The sequence below is a fragment of the Artemia sp. Qi Xiang Cuo genome, chromosome 5 (assembly GCF_049724085.1).
Source record: "Artemia sp. Qi Xiang Cuo chromosome 5, ASM4972408v1, whole genome shotgun sequence".
Classification (NCBI taxonomy): Eukaryota; Metazoa; Arthropoda; class Branchiopoda; order Anostraca; family Artemiidae; genus Artemia; species Artemia sp. Qi Xiang Cuo.
The window spans coordinates 45454207-45470761 of NC_142798.1; the positions used below are offsets into that span (position 1 = coordinate 45454207).

The 16555-nt window shown below is 38.4% G+C and overlaps 1 protein-coding gene across 1 annotated transcript in view; it reads left to right on the plus strand.

Moving 5' to 3' along the window:
- Positions 1-16555, plus strand: part of pelo (pelota mRNA surveillance and ribosome rescue factor) — a 495594-nt gene that overhangs the window by 403366 nt on the left and 75673 nt on the right. The gene's annotated exons all lie outside the window — the stretch shown is intronic.

A 16555-nucleotide genomic window follows, 5' to 3' on the forward strand; every position in this document is an offset into this window, starting at 1 on the left:
GCTTAAACGGAGCGTTTTTCTCGAAAGAAGAAACTTGGTTCGAACGAACCGAAGCTTGGCGAAGCAACTTCAGGGATTTTTCTTTTTACATTGAGTATAAAGTTCCAAAGTAGGTTCTTACTCAAATTGAATATAAAAAAAACTAGTTTTTTCAACTGAAAGTAAGGAGCAACATTAAAACTTGAAACGAACAGAAATTATTACTTATATGAGGGGGGCTACTCCTCTAAAACACCTCGCTCTTTACGCTATATTTTTTTAGTACTTTTAAAAGAAACATTATATTGTTCTGATTAAACGAACATTGTGTTCAAGGGATCGTTTTTAATGGATTGGAATAGAATTCAAACTTTAACATAAATAGTCAGATGTTATGGAGGAGTAACCCCCCTCATATAAGTAATAATTTCTGTTCCTCCTTAAGTTTTAATGCTGCTTATTACTTTCAGTTGAAAAACTTTTTTTTTTATTTCTGATCTTTTTTAAATTATTCCAGGAAAGTTGGCTACTCATCCACGGAAAAATCCCTCCTCCCCAAGGATTTATTCTCTAGACTATCCAATCCTGGTGAAGATTTACCCCAGACAATTACCCTTAACATTTCCACGCGCACAATTAGTCGGCAATGAGAAAGCAAGACATAAGAATAATTTCGTATAGCAATTCAGGCAAATTTCCCCGGTTTAAAATTTCCCCTGATAAATTACCCCCCCCCCTGGAAACTTCCCTCCCCGTGGAAAATTATCTCCGTGAAAAATCCCACAAGCAGATAATTCCACCCCCTCCCCCGAAACATGTATTCATACTTCCCAGTAACAAATACTATGCGTAAACAATGGGCGAATTTTGTTACTTTAAGACCTTTCCTTAGGGGCTGTGGGAGGGTCATGACATCCCCAAAGGCATAGTTATTTGGCCTTTCATCTATGCTGAAGAAATTCGCTATCTCAAAATATGGATCAGACGATTCGGAGAAAAAAATTGGCGTGGAAGGGGGCCTTTCCAATTTTTTTGAAGGGCACTAAAACTTTTAATTTCCGCTTGAATGAGCCCTCCCGCAATATTCTAGGACCACTGGGTCGATGCGATCACCCCTGGGAAAAACAAAAAAAAAAATAAGTAAACACGCATCCGTGATCGTTCTTCTGGCAAAAAAAAACAAAATTCGGCATTTTTTCAGGTAGGCGTTTGAAACCTCTACAGTATCTCATACGCTGAATGTCATGGTGTGATTTTCAGTAAGATTATATGACTTTTAGGGGGTGTTTTTCCCTTTTTTCAAAAATCAGGCAAATTTCCTTAGGCTCGTAACCTTTGATGGGTAAGACTAAACTTATTAAAACTTATATATTTGGAATCAGCATAAAAATCCAATTCTTTTGATATATCTATTGGTATCAAAATCCCAGTTTTTAGAGTTTCGGTTACTGTTGAGCCGGATCCCTCCTTACTTACAGTTCGTTATCACTAACTCTTTGATTACCACGAACTGTTTGATACAATCGGAAACTATCCTTTTTCCCTCCGTCGAATCGTTTTTTGCTTTTTTTCCACTATGTAATGTCATACTCACTAATGTAGCCAGAGATTCACGCTTCCCTTAAAAACTGCTGGGTTAGGCTTTAGCCACTGTCTCGCAATAAACCTAAATTAGCAGCTAAAAAAAAAATAAGACAAAATAAACCAGGACATAACTGAGGTGTTGCTTCTGCAATACAATTACAATGGCTGCTAAAATGGTGATTTTACACAAAGTCCAGATCTAGCTTTTTTTTTGTACCGAGTCAGGCCTCAGGCCTGACTCGGTACAAAAAGTGCCAAATCGTTTCGACGCCGAGTCGGCCGAGTCAGAACTTCAGAATCAGATATATCGGATGAATACTTAGCTCAGTTTTGCATTGAATCAGAGCATAGCTCGCTTTTGCGCTGCGCCAGGAGTGAGATTGTTTTTCCAGGGAGTCGGTTGCAATCTGAGGCTTGGACTTTCCTCGATTTTGACCCAAATCAGAGCTGAGCTAATGTTTGGACCAAATCTTGCCCTTTTTTGCTGGTTACTAAATTTCTGCAGTATTGGCTCAATTGTTTTCGCATTTATTCAAGATTTTGCTCATTTGTGGATCGATTCAGGACCTAGTTCATTTTTGCAGGAAATAGGGACTTAGGTCATTTTACACCAAATGAAAATTTGGCGTGGTTTCTGAATTCGGAACTTCGCTACTTTTTGTGCCAAATCATTCTGAAGCAGAGACAAAAAATATATGACACAGATGTCTGTGTGCCCTATCTTACAATGTTAAAAAAAAGGGGCGGGTATCTGGGTGTCCTAATAGTCCAGGAAGGGAACGGTTTGACCCGAAACAAATTGCAAGAGAAATGATTCTTTCACTACCCGACTCAGAAAAATGCGCTGATTCCAAATATGCAAAGTTTGCTCATCTAGCTGTTTCACAAATATGTTTTTTTTAGGTTGAGGTTGATTTTGAGGGGGCGGAATTCGTGTTTCCATATAAAGGCATACAACAACAAAATTGATGTCTACAATAGGGCAATAGATCGCGGTGAGTATGAAAATCACCTTTATTTGAACGTAAAATTAAAAATTTCATTTATCTTTTTAGGTTGTACGATGAATATATATCAAACTACAAAAAATTATGTTTTTAAGGTTGACGTTAATTTTGAAGATGTTAAATCCTTGTTTTAATATTAAGGTATGCAGCAATGAGATTTAAGTCTAAAATAGGGTGCTAGATCATCGTGATTATGGAAATACTTTTTTTTTTAAAATAAACTTATTACTTTCAGCTAAATATTCCATCAGTTTCATAATCCTTTTGCGACTGACGGGACCTCATAGTCCCAGTATGTAAAAATCCTTCGAGCGATTCTAAATCCATCACTACAGTGATAAAACCTGTTCCATCGTGTTCTTCCTTATCTGACCAGTCAATTAATGGATAACAGGTCTAAGTTGCTTTCAGTCCTGGGATGCCAAATGGACACTTTTAGTGCCTTTTGGACACTTTTTCACTCTGAAGGACACCGGGACACTATTGGATCAAAAAAGGGCAACTTTTTGAAATAAAGGACACTTTTTGGACATTTTTCCAAATCAAAAATCAAATGTCTTTATTTCCTTTTTTTCTACTTTTTTTAATTTGTACTTTACTTTTAAGCTTTGCTAACGGCTTGGGGATTTTTCTTAGATGTTTTTGTGCCCTGCGTAAGCACCGTTTATCAACCGAATAGGACCTAAAGTCTTAAATAATTTCTTAGACCACACTGCTTTTCCATTTACAAAAAATTAAACAAGAAAAACGGGTTTTAATTTCTATAAAGCAGTCAATACATAAAATTCTATAAAGCAGTGTCTATAAAGCATGTATTCACTGCTTTATAGAAATTAAAATCCGTTTTTCTTGTTTAATTTTTTGTAGACCTAAAGTCTTAACCAATGTGGTATGCTAGAACTATCAAATCTATTTTTTCTTCTATCCTACGGCTGTCGTTTGTCTTCAAGTCGGTCTACTTCAAGGACCTACCTAGTGCTAGTGGAAAAGTCACGAAAGCCGCTGAAAAGACTGGAAAGAAGAAGTGAATGGCCATTCCCTGCTGGCAGGTTCTGCGTAAATCCCTTTGGCATGTAGCCGTGTGCTTATGGCTTATATTATAAGCCTTCTGAAGCCTATTACTGATTCTAAGTGGGAGCAAAGGGGTAGCTAAGCCTGGAAATTTCCACAGCGATGGTGGGCATTCAGGGAATGAGGCTTGATTCTTCGTCCCAAGGCTGCACAGGAAGTCTTCTAGCGCACCTCAAAGTGGTGAAGGGATGTAAACATCACCGAGCTCCACACCGAGCAAGGTGATGGCCAACGCGCTTTGGGTGACCGCAAGACTGGGGACCTTGTGATGTACCTTATCCCCAAGAAACGCTCAATAATGATGACAAATATGATGATTAAAAGTTTGGCTACGGCATCCCCGGTATTATGCAATGCGACGAGAATGGCGTTCTCGTCTAAAACTATGCTGGCTACCGTCTTATCAAAAAGAAAATGCCTGAATATCGACTGCTGGAACCTGTGCTCGATTAAATTTTTATTGACACTATCTTTTGTAGCTGATGAATATTATCTTTATAACTTTGATAATCTGTGTGTTTCTGACACGAGACTAAATGGACATAACATCTTGACCCTTGAATTTTCGGCTGGGAAGGCGGTCTCTTTTTTAACTCGGGACCAACAGATGGATCTGGCCGGGCAGGAGTAGGTATCCTGTTGTCCCCCAAAGTAATCACTGGGCTTATCGAATATGAGCCTGTGTCTGAGAGAATCGTACGGGCAAGAATTAAAGGTCGCACTAACAATCTGACTATCCTTAGCGTTTATACCCCAATAAGAGATGCCACTGAACAGCGAAAAGAAAAGTTTTTCGGTGACCTGCAGACAGTCATTGATAAGATTCCCCGGAAAGATATCCTCCTACTTGGAAGTGTCTTCAATGCCAGAATCGGCAGAAAGCTGAAAAACTTGGAACAGGCGATCGGCAAGCACGGCCTCGGAGACCGGTGCGCAAATGGAAAAAGGCTTCTGCTGTTCACAATGCAGAACAATCTTGCTGTGGCTAACACCTGGTTTAGGCACAAGTCGTGTCATACGTATACATGGAAGTTTCGTGATGGAAGAGTAAAGGCCCAAACAGAATATCTCCTTGTATCCCGATGATGGAAATCCATGGTGTTGGACTCGAGAATGCGCAGAGGTGCTGACACGGAATCAAAAAATGGATCTGACCCCTTCTTGCTGAAGACAAGGCTAAAGTACAGACTTAGCTCAAGGAAGACTACTATGCCGAACCAGAAAATAGACGTGTTGAAGCTGAAAGTAGATGAGTACCGAGGAGCATTTGTCCTTGAACTCTGAAACCGATTCGTTGTCCTTCAAGATGACACCGAGGAGGCAACCCCGACTGATCAGTGCCCCAACTGTCCCAAGATAAAGATTGAGAAGAAATAGAGCAAACTCAAGGACCACATCAATGAAGCTGCCTCAAACACACTTGGGTTTGTCAAGCATAAAACCAAGAAATGGATCGCAGAAAAGACACTCAAACTCTGCCAAGAAAAAAGAAATGACAGACAAGATCCCCCACATACAAAGTGCTACGACAAGAATGTCACAAATCGGGAAGAGCTGACAAAAAAGCCTACTGGTCTAATGTTCCCAGTGACATGGAAAGAGCCACATAACGGAACGATGCACGAAAACTCTATAAGATACTTGTAGAATGCACTGGGAAGAAGAAGCAAACTACCATCCTCTCGCTTAAGGTGAAGGATGGGAAAATACTCACAAGTAGCGAGGAGCATATCGAAAAATAGCTTGCTCACTTCCAAGAGCTATCGAGACCAGAAGACAACAGTAATCGAAAGCAACCACTTACTGCACCGCAGAACCCCCCACACGACCAGGCTTATGAAATGTATGTACAGAACCAACCTCCAGGGATGAATTAATTAAGACGATTGAAGTTTTGAAAAACCATAAAAGCCCAGGAATAGCTGGGATTCCTGCCAAGCTACTGAAAGCTCTCCCTGGGGTGGTGATGGATAAACTTCGTAGAATTATAAATGAAGGCTGAGACAATTAATATGTCCTAGATGACTGTATGACCACAATAATGCCCCACCTCTTCAAAAAAGAATACATAATCGACTGCGAAATCTACCGAGGTACATTCCTTACTCCCATCAATGCCAAACTTTTCACAGTCATACCTTTAAATAGATTCAGAGACACCCAAAGCAGATGAACGGGACTAAACCAAGCAGGATTCAGGCCGGGCATGGGTTGCTGTGACCAGATTTTTAGCCTGTGACAACTCCTTGAACACCGGTTTAAACACCAGCAGGAAACAATTCAAATCTTCATAGACTTCATTACCGCGTTTGATTCGTTCCATCGTGCTGCAATATTGAAAGCAATGAGAGAGGATGGTGTGCCTGAGAAGATCATCAATCTGCTCAAGGCATACTATGCTGGAACAAAGACCCGGGTAAGAATCGATGGCCATCTTTCAGATCTGGTCGTGATCGAGGAAGGTGTACGACAAGGCTGTGTCCTTTCAACTTTGTCATCGATTGGATCCTCAGCGTCCTGGACAAGTATAGAGGCGTTGCAATGAGCCCGTCCTTCTCCGTCACAGATCTCGACTTTGCTGACGATGTGAACAGGCTTGCTGAATCTATTGCAGAAGCCCAGGCTACGATCAATAACATGGCAGTCAAGGAACTCTCGACTGGTCTCCAAATAAGCCTACCAAAAACAAAATACATGCGAACAGAAGGGATGGATGAAACCCCTGTTGCCCTAAATGGTAATCAGATAGAGGACGTCCATTCGTTCAAATACCATAGATTGATGGTAAACCTTGACGGTAAATCTTAAGAAAAAGCCTAGAGTGACATATCGTCAGACTGAAGTTTCTTTCTTCAACTACAGAAGCATGGAAGAAGAGTAAAATATCACCACACAAAAAGCGCCAAGTTTATAAAACTATGGTTCTCTCTGTCCTCCTCTAGGGATGTGAAACATAGTCACTTAAAGTAGCTGAAGAGTTGAGCTTGAATATATTCAACCACAAATGCCTGCGCTATGACCTGGGTATCCGCCCCTCAGATAGAATCTCGAATGAAGAAGTAAGGAGAAGATGGGGGGATCGCCCACTTGTCTGTGACATTATTAAGCACAGGAGACTGAGATGGTTTGGCCAAACAATGCGCAGACCAGATGACCATATAAGCAAACTATGTCTCAAATGTCTACCACTACCGGCATGGAAGAAGAGGGCAGGAGGCTTAAAGAAGACGTGGCTAGCAATAGTTAAGTCTGATCTGGAGCCAATCAGAGGATTCCGAAAATACGGCCGTCGCTGAGATCGCCAGTGGCATGAAATGGTAGAGCCTCCCACTCTCGAGCGAAACCTATGGAAGGAGACATGTCGTCATCTGCTGGGCGCCACGATGAGTCTGGATACGGCTTAAAAATGCAACAAGTACAAGTAAGCACAAGGTTCTTATTCTACTGCTGTCATAGAAAGAAAGGGGTTTCGCAGAAAATCTGTGTTGCGGCTCAATTTTATTTGTTGCCGCTAGCGAATTTTTCCGTTTTACATTCTATACTTCCAGCTGTGATTTTTTGTCTAACGCTTGTCGCCAGTTTCCATCGAGTATAACTCAAGCGAATTTATTTCAATCAGCCTTGTCTTCTCACTTTTTTAGTTCTGTAAAACGTCATTTTTTTCTCCTGGCTACTTCTAAATGTTCAGAAAACGACAAGATAGAGGAGTTGTTAAATGATTTTAACCCCTTGACCAACCAGTTGACTGAGTGGGTAAGGAGATTGACCTTTTTTGTTTAAATTTAAAACCAAATAGGTCAAAATAGACATTTCGTTGCTACAGCCAATCGGACCTTGTAGCACCAAAAAAACCTTAATAGCTACCTAATATAAACGACTCGCATCTTTTTCGCATAACTTATGAACATGCCGAAGTGAAAATGAATCTCTATGATTGTTTCTTTACTTTTTGACTAAGATAGGTAGCGGTATTGATAATCGATATAAAATTTTGCTCTGTTGACATTCTAATGACGATTTTTTTATGCCATATCTTCAATATGAACTAGTATTATTGGTAGCGTTAATGACAAAGATGGAAATACTTGCAGAACTCATACAGGTAACAGACTGCGGGGTAGCTGAACAAAGAAGGGCGAATTTCACAGATTTTTGGTACTTTTTTCACAGGCTTTAAAAATTCATAGTGGCAACCCTATCTATTAGCTAGTTTTCTAGAGGGACACAACAAGTGTCCTTTTTTGGCTGATATGGGCACTTTTGTCCTTAAAAGTTTTGGCAACCCTGTTCAGTCAGTGAGAGTTGTTTAGCTGACGGTGAAGTTCTGCTGTTTCATTTTTTTTCAAAAAAGGTAAGAAATCGGGTTTTTTATTTATGATAGCAGATTACAGCATAGTATGGTCAGAGTAAAAACTGCAAGAGTTTTTGCTGATTTTTAATAAAACATTTCGGTTTAGAAAACGGTCTTATGTCAGAGCTCCTTTGCTTTCTTGCTGAGAATGCCCCTTTCGCAGAAGACCCGAGCTTGCGAAACATTACTCGTGGAGTTACGGCCAATGTAAAAGTCAGTATTGACACAACTAGATGAGTCGGATAAGCAATCATAGGTAGCAAGACAGGAGAAAACGTCAGTAGTTACACATTTAAGAATCAGTCTGGTGCCGTAATGCTTGCCAATAAGGCTGTACAAGTTACTAATAGACAGTCCGTTGTCGTTGATCCAACATTCATGTTTCAGCGGCTGGTGACAGTTGCTGGAAATAGCGAAGATGATTTGGAGTCATACTTTAAGTATGAATTGTGTTCACCGCCTCTATCACTTTTTGAAGCAAACGGACTTCCACGAACAGCCGATAAGCCTGCCCTCGCCGATACGATGTGGCGTCTAGTTGCAGAGGAGCAGCCGAAAACTGAAGACTTCGTCAAAGATTTCAGTGACAAGCATATAGTTCTCGATGGCGGGGCACTGCTTCAGCGAATTCCTTGGGAAAAAAAACTCAACTTATGATAGTATCTGCCAGAAGTACGTTGACTACGTTGCACGGAAATACGGGGTGCAAAGGACGTCGGTGGTTTTCGACGGATACGACCAAGCACCTTCAATCAAAGACACCCCCCATTTGAGATGGAAAGGGAAACGATCGTGCCCGCAGATCAATTTTAACAGGAATATTACCTGTTTTACAACAAAAAAAGTGTTCCTAAGCAACTTCAAGAATAAGCAAGCAATCATAGCCATGACCAATGAGTACCTGACCAAAGCTGGGTCTCAGGTATATCAGGCAGAAGGTGATGCTGATCTTCTCATTGTTCTAACTGTAGTTCGATCTGCTTCTTTTATGCCCACTGTCCTGGTTGGAGACGACAGAGATCTGCTTTTACTCCTGTGTTATCACGCACAGACAGGTAACCAGGCAATCTAGTTTTACTCTGAACCTCGAGCTGAAATCTCAAAGAATAGAATTTGGGATATAAATGCAACGAAGCTCAAACTTTGATCTCGTATATGCAGCACAATCCTGTATGTCCACGCCTTCCTTGGGTGCGATTCAGCTTCTCGTGTCTATGGCATTGGGAAGTCAGCGGGACTACTGCTTCTGATAAAAAAAAAAAAACAACGAGTTTTACGAATCCGCTAAAGTTTTTATGGACCCACTATCCACCAAGCACGACATTTCAGCAGCTGAGGAGAAAGCAATGATGCTTTTGTTTAAGTGTCCAGGCTCAATTTCAACCCTCAATCAGTTGCGTCATCTCAAATTCAACGAGAAACTTACAGCATCTGCTGCGTATGTTGAGTCTAAAGTTCTCCCTCCCTCCAGGGATGCTTGCAGCTTCCACTCATTTCGAGTTTATTTGCAAGTTGAATCGTGTAAAACCCTGGGATGTAATCTCGACCCTGGCCAGTTCGGTTGGGTAATTCAGAATGGATTATATCGTCCTATTTTTGGTGAACTCCCCGCTGCCCCCTACTCTCTCCTTGCAGTTTTTCGCTGTAACTGCAAAAGCGACTGCTCAAATATGCGATGCACTTGCAAAAGAAATGGCATGAAATGTACCTGGGCCTGTGGAGCTTGCAAGGGAACAAGTTGTGCGAACTGTGTTACAACTGAGTTTCTGGGAGTTGATGATCTCGAAGATAACGAAGATTTATGAATGTTGATATTTCGTTTTTTTTATCACATTTGTATATTATATAACTGAAAAAGTAGAGAATGCTTTAATCGTTAATTAAACCATCAAAATGGGTGATAGTTGTGACCATCTGTTTGACCTGTTTGAAACCATCAAACAGCGTGGTTTAACACTAGATGAGAAAATTCACCCTCCTCCCACATACTTCCCCTTTAAATATTGATAACCGTTGTTTATCCTTGCAGTTACATATCATTTTCAGAGTCAGCGTACTTTATTACCCCTAGATGAAAATTGTTTTTTAGAATAGAATAGAATATGATTTATTGGCTAAAATAGAACAAAAGCTAGCATAAGCACGTCAGAATTACCATAACAAAACAAATATTATGTGATAAACATAAAACAAAAAATTGAATCAATAATAAAACAGATATCAGGGGAATAAACATAAAACAAAAGTTATATCAATTATTAAAATAGGAAACTAAATAGGGGACAAAAGAGTTTTTGTACCTCATGGTCAACATTCGGGGATACAGGTCCAGTTGGGTATTTGGAGCTCTAAGAGCATTGAGCCATGTATTAGGAAGGGTTGGGGGATTTTCTTTAAAGGGAGGGAGAAAACGTCGATGATAGTCAGAATTAAGGCACTTGAGACCAAAGTTCATGGTAAGGATGTGACGTCGTGATTCCAGTGTAATAAGTTCAAGTCTTGCCAAACCTTCATTGTATGTAGTATAGGCCGTCCCCAGAATAATTTTTACTGCTCTTTTTTGAATACTTTCAATTTTAGAACATAGGTCTTTGGTCAACCCAGGGTGCCAGACAGGGCGAGCATATTCCAGACAGGGTCTTATATAAGAACAATAAATTATTTTAAGGTTTTGGATTGATATAGAGAACTGTTTGAGAAGGGAGAACGATTTAAGGAGAAAAAAAACTGACTTAAATAAGTGGGAAATGTGGGACTTCCATTTAAGGTCGCTGTCGAACTGCACACCAAGCAGTTTAACAGTATTTAAGTTTGGTTTGCAAAGGAAATTATTGATAGGGGTTATATTTTTTTTAAATGAAAATAACATGAAACTGCTTTTGGGTATGCTTAAGTTTAGTTTAACATTGTCAAGATCATTCTTTAAATTGTTAATTAGTGAATCGAGAGTAAAATTCAAAGTATTAGATGTTTGACAAAGGTTCAAACCTCTGACAAAAGGTTTCGTGGTTCTACGCATTTCTGCAAAAGACATATTTCTCCTCCTCGTTATTTACCTCAACCACAAAAAAACATATTTTTGAAACAGCTAGATGAGCAAACTTTGCATATTCAGAATCAGAACATTTTTCCGAGTCGGGTAGTCAAAGAAACATTTCTATTGCAATTTGTTCCGGATTAGGCCCCTTTTTTCACACACTTCCTGGACTATAAAGCTATGTAAGATGACGTTCATGCATGCTAGAAGCCTGAGAAACTGGGGATAGACGAGCACAAGCTCCAAATTGACTGGTACAATAAAACTATTTCAGTTGGACGTGTGTGTTACATATAATTTTGTCTGTGATCTGCAGCTTTGATTCGGCTAGTTTTTGACCAATTTAGGACTTGGTCATAGTTTACGTGCAATTTCCTTAAAGATGTCCACTTTTAGCAGATGTTTTCCTATTTTTGCTGTAATTATTTAACTGTTTCTCTGCTAATAACTTGCGTTGAATAACTTTCAATTAAATGCTCTTTTTTTTGCAAGTCATTACCGCAGACTGTTTTAATAGATTCTGAAAATTGGGTTTATTGCATGGTGCTAAAATTTCTAACATTGAGAAGTATTGATTTCGCTATTTTTATTCTCATTTTGTATACGGGAACCTTGTAATGTGTTTGTTATAAAAGTATACTTCTCCGAGATGACGTTCATGTATTACAAATGTCAAATTTGTTTCACAACAAGGAAGTAAAATTTCCAAGTGGCAAGAAATCCATTATCCAAGTTGAATTTAGGCAAACAAACTTGCCTATGTTAGCTTTAAAGCCTCAATAAAGGTATTTTGGGTCCGTAAACAGTGGCAAACTATAAGTTGGGAAATCTTCTAAGAATAGTTGAAGTTCTTTACTCAGTAATTCCTTAAATGTTCTGACGAAAATATTTTCTGGGGGTTTACTACTGGCTCATTGACGTGTACTAAGGCGTTGTGCACAATATACTGTATATATGTATTTACCTGCACTCGGATTGTCGAGGAGTGAAAGCATAATAAAAAAATTTCACCATATTCAGAATAGTTATTTCAGTTTGTTTACTAGATTTATCTGATATCATCTGAACTTGTTTATAGCTCGAAAGTACGCGAATTTTGCTGCTTTGTGTTCACTTTTCAAATAGCGCTGCTAAGACGAAAAATTTTTCGCCCAGAAGCTCAATAATTTCGTAAGAAAATGGACCCCGAAATTTTTTTTTTCCTAATCAGTTAAGACTCGTAATGTTCTTGTTCAGCCCAGTGGCTTGAGTTTAACATTTTTGATCATCAAACAGTTCGTGGTATCGAACTGCAAGTAAGGAGTGACCCGGCTCAATACTAACCGAAACTGTAAAAACCGGAATTTTGATACCAATAGATATATCAAAAGAATACTTTACTGTACTAATTTCAAACGTATAAATTTCATTAAGTTTAGTCTTACTCATTCAAGGCTACGAGCCTGAGAAAATTTGCCTGATTTTATAAAAAAAAAAAAAGGGAAACATCCCCTAAAAGTCATAGAATCTCAATGGAAATCGTACCATCAGATTCAGCGTATTAGAAAACCCGACTTTAAAGGTTGCAAGCTCCTATATGCACAAATATGGAATTTTGTATTTTTTTTTGCCAGAAGAAAGATCATGCGTGTTTGTTTTTTTTTCAGGGGTGATCGTGTTGATCCAGTGGTACTACAATATCGTGATAGGGCTCATTCGAACTGAAATTAAAAGTTCTAGTGCCCTTTTTGAGTGACCGAATAGATTGGAGGGTTACTAGGATCCCTCCCCCGCCCCCTTCTTCCGAAAGTCGTCCGATCAAAATTTTGAGATAGCCATTTGGTTCATCATAGTTGAAAGGCCAAATTACTATGCCTTTGGATATAACATGACCCCCCCCCCTCCCAAAGCCCCAGGGAAAAGATCTTTAAGTTATAAAATTTCCCCATTGTTTATGCATAGTATTTGTTATTGGGAAGTATGTATTCATTTTCGCATGAGGGGGGGGGGGCAATTTTCTGCGGGGGTTTTTTCCATGGGAGACGTTTCCAGGGGGTGATCTTATCAGGGGAAATTATACATTGGGGGAATTTGCCAGAATTCCTAAACAAAATTATTTTTATATATCTTGCTTTCTCTTCTCCTCTGAATTCTCTCCTCGCAATAGTAAAACTTAAAACGAACAAAAAATATTCCGTATATGAAGGAGATTGCCCGCTCCTCAACACCTCGCAACACCTCTCCTCAACACCTCTTTATGCTAAAAGTTTTATTACCTTTAAAAAAGCTTCTTCTTGTTCTAATTAAACGACCCTTGTGTTTCACGAGTCGTTCTTAAAGAATTGGTACAAAACTCAAACTTTAGCGTAAAGAGTGAGGTGTTGAGGATCGGGCAATCCCTTTCGTATACGTAATAATTTCTGTACGTTTTAAGTTCTAATGTTGCTCCTTTGAAATTTTTTTTTTTTTAATTTAATTCCAGACTAAAGGCTAAAAGATTTGGTGCGCACTAAAACCAAACCTTAAATTTCTTCTCTCCCAGACGGCTTGCAAATGGCATTTCATAAGTCTCTTGTGCAGGTGAAACCCTATGCAGAAAAAAAAATTAAATTAGTTTTGGCTCTATTGGTTTGAGACGCCACAAAAATTTGCCTAGTTATTGTTTCGTCTCCGATATGTTTGTTATTCTTGAGGCGTGTAGGCAGGATGAAATAGATCTCAATGAACACAAAAATATTTTAGAGATTGGTTGTATCGATATACGACACCTGAAAATTGACCATAATTTTTTTTTTTTACTTTTTCTTTTTTTTTCCTTAGACCGGCTTAGGTTTACATGGAATGTTGACAGAAACAAAGGGGCCCTCAATAAAGACAAAAGTTATGGGGAAAATCGTTGTTTGGACTCAAGACGCCTAAAATAGGCCCAAATTTCTTTTGTGTCCGTTCAGCTATTAACTTACTGGGCATGTATATTAGGCCGAAAGAATCTAATATTTATTTTTTTTTTTTAAATGGGCCATTTCTGCTGATTTTGTCGTTAAACCACAAAATGAAACAAACATTACTTTGTTGTTTTTTTGTTTTTTGTTTTTTTTATCGGCATGAAACTTTCAGGGTACATAACCACTGAAACTAGAGTAATCTAACGAGGATAATGGAATTTTACAGAAAATGTGGTTATATCGATTTGCACTTTTTTTTTTTTTTTTTTTTTTTTGAGACAAAACAGTTAAGGAAACAAATCTGGCTGTATTGATACGTGATACCGATTATTTTAGACAAAAACAGAACTCTTTTTAATAAATGACTTTGACCTGCATTTATTTAAAGAAACAAACTTTTACAAAAAAAAATGTGATGCGTAAAGGCCATTTTAATAGGAGCTTAATTAAGGTATGTGTATTTTCAAGGGTCTCTACAGGTTTGGGGCCAGAATGGCTTCAGCTCTGTACAAACCCATGACATGTGCAGATTCTCAATTCATACAATTAACAATACTCCTTCCCATCCTGCTGAAATAGTTTAGTAATACTATTATTAAATATTTATTCCACAAAACTACCTTTGACCAAAAGTTTTGACGAAGTGTCCTAATCATCTCCTAATTTTAAATTACAATCCAACATTTTAATTTTTAAGCAGAAAAATTAGAAATTGCTTATATTAACCAGTAATCAAAAAATGTCGATTAAAAACGAACATAAGGTAATTCAAAGAACATTTTCCACAAAATATGTTTTTCAAAAAAAGATAGAGCCATATTAAAACATAAGAAGAGCAGAAATAAAGTAATGTAAGAATTCAAACTAAGCACGAACAGAATTACTATCAATAAATAGATGAAACCCAAAACGAACAGAAACTAAAATGAAGAATCAAGTCAAGCATGAAGCGAATAGAAAGTAACACAAAGGGGAGTATGGCTACTGTCCTAGCGTCATCTGCACTTTACTGAAAACAAAATGTATTTAAAGTGCCAAGGACGCCAAAAATGATATTCGATTCTTTAAATTGGTTAAGTGGAAACTAATACAACTTGTTACGTCTCAAAAGGTTAGGAAAAGCCGGGAACTCAATTTTCAATGATAAAGGCCTCTATATTCAGTTAGGTAGATTTACATTTAGCGGGCGCCAAGTTTGAACATACGAAACGTGTATGACATCAACAGAAAACGAGCGAAAAAAATATATCCTCACGGAGCTCTAGAAGTGTAACTTTCCGGTTAGCTGTAGCCCAGGATGAATACTGCCGTAAATGTTAGCTAGAAATTAATATAGATGTTATTATTGTTATTTAAAATTCAAACTTCAAATTATGAGTTAATTGACTTAGCCACCTATAAAAAAATCTTTTTAGAAAGACCAATTAGGCCTTGTAATTCTGTTATGTTTATCCTTTTCGTTAACTATTGACATAGCAACATATTCCTTACTTTCTTCTGGGTTCTTTCTTACTTTCTTACTTTCTCCTCCTCAGGACCTCGCTCTTTACGCTAATTTTTTTTGTATAGGATTTTAAAACATACTTATGGTTCTAATTAAACAGCAATTTGTTTTTCAGGAATCGTTCTTAAAGAATTAGGACAAAAAGTTAAAACTTTAGCGTAAAGAACAAGGTCTTGTGGAAGGGGCAGCCCCTTTTATATACGTAATAGTTTCTGTTTGTTTTAAGTTTTGATGTTGCTCTTTACTTTCAGTTGAAAAAACTTGCTACCGGGAATAATACCGTGAAGTCTGGTTCTCCATGAAAAATTTCGGTACTTTTGTATTATACACCACTCACTCACGTTTACGGTGTGTAAAACTCGAGAACAAACCGGTTTTTCCGTTAGTTTCTTCGTTACTTTAGAAACAAACTTGGACTATATATTTGCACATTAGGGGGGGGGGGATAAAGTATTGTGGGTCTGCATGCAAAATGTGTTAGGTATAATTATTTTGCATATTATGAACTAAGAATTGTTTTCTGACTTCAAACTGTCCAAATACTTTACCCTCCCCCGTATGTACAAATATGTAGCCCAAATTATATATTTCCCATCTATTCTGTCACTTGTCTTTGTCTTGTTTCGCGCTAAGCTGAAAGAAACTAACTAGGAAACCGGTTTGTGCTAGAGTTTTACACACAGCGTAAATTTGAGTGAGTGGTGCATAATACACAAGTACCTAAATTCCTTCCCCCTATGGATATTAAAAAAACAAAACTCAAATAAAATTTTCAAATTCGAAAAGCCTTTTTATCCACGGGGGGGGGGGTATTTTCCGGGGGATATTTTCAGGGGGGGGTGTTTTCCAGGGAGGGAGTATTTTCCGCGGGGGGGGGGGTTAAACGCCTAGAACCATTATTGCCAATGGCGGAATGGAATTTCACCCGTTTCTTAATATGCGGGATTATATACTGCCATGTAATTTTATGAGCTTTTCTCTTATAATAAATATACTGAACAGGATTTAAACGCTCTAGTCATATGGACCGGTGATTGAAACTAGCCCACAGAAGTACTAGTAGGACAGCATTTGTAACTGTAATCAGGCCGTGAAATT